Below are 961 nucleotides of genomic sequence, written 5' to 3' on the forward strand. Positions count from 1 at the left end.
ATAATCCATACAACAGAATCAGTAGGAACATTGACAAACTCTTTTTATGAGACTACAATTACCTTGATACCAAAACCACAGAAAGACAATATTAAGAAAGAGTATTAAACACCAATCTCACTCATGAATACTGATGTAAAAATACTAAATAAAATACTGGCAAATTGAATCCAAGAACACATCAGAACCATCATCCACCATGACCAAGTCGGCTTCATCCCACAGATGCATGGATGGTTCAACATACGAAATCTGTCAAAGTAATCCACCATATAAACAAACTGAAAAATAAAAACCACATAATCATCTCATTAGAAGCCGAAGAAGCTTTTGACAAAATACAACATCCCTTCATGATAAAGGTCTTGGAGAGAGCAAAGATACAAAAAACACACCTAACATAATAAAGGCAATATACAGCTGGTACAACCCCTTTGAATGTCAGTGTGGTGATTTTTCAGAAAATTAGGAAACAACCTTCCTCAAGACCCAGCAATACCACTTTGGGGGTATATATGCAAAGGATGCTCAATCATGCCAAAAGGACATGTGCTCAACTATGTTCATAGCAGCTTTGTTTGACACAGCCAGAAACTGGAAACAACCTAAATGTCCCTCAATTGAAGAATGGATAAAGAAAATGAGGGAGCTGAGCGGTGGTGGCGCATGCCTTTAATCCCAGCACTCGGGAGGCAGAGGCAGGCGGATCTCTGTGAGTTCGAGACCAGCCTGGTCTACAAGAGCTAGTCCCAGGACAGGCTCCAAAACCACAGAGAAACCCTGTCTCGAAAAACCAAAAAAAAAAAAAGTAAATGTGGGAGAGGCAGGCAGATATCTGTGAGTTCAAGGCCAGCCTGGTCTACAAGAGCTAGTTCCAGGACAAGAACCAAAAAGCTACAGAGAAACCCTCTCTCAAAAAAACAAAATAAATAAATAAATAAATAAATAAATAAATAAATAA

The sequence above is a fragment of the Alexandromys fortis genome, unplaced genomic scaffold, assembly GCF_014885135.2.
Source record: "Alexandromys fortis isolate MF-2015 unplaced genomic scaffold, M_Fortis_MF-2015_v1.1 scaffold_302, whole genome shotgun sequence".
Taxonomy (NCBI): Eukaryota; Metazoa; Chordata; class Mammalia; order Rodentia; family Cricetidae; genus Alexandromys; species Alexandromys fortis.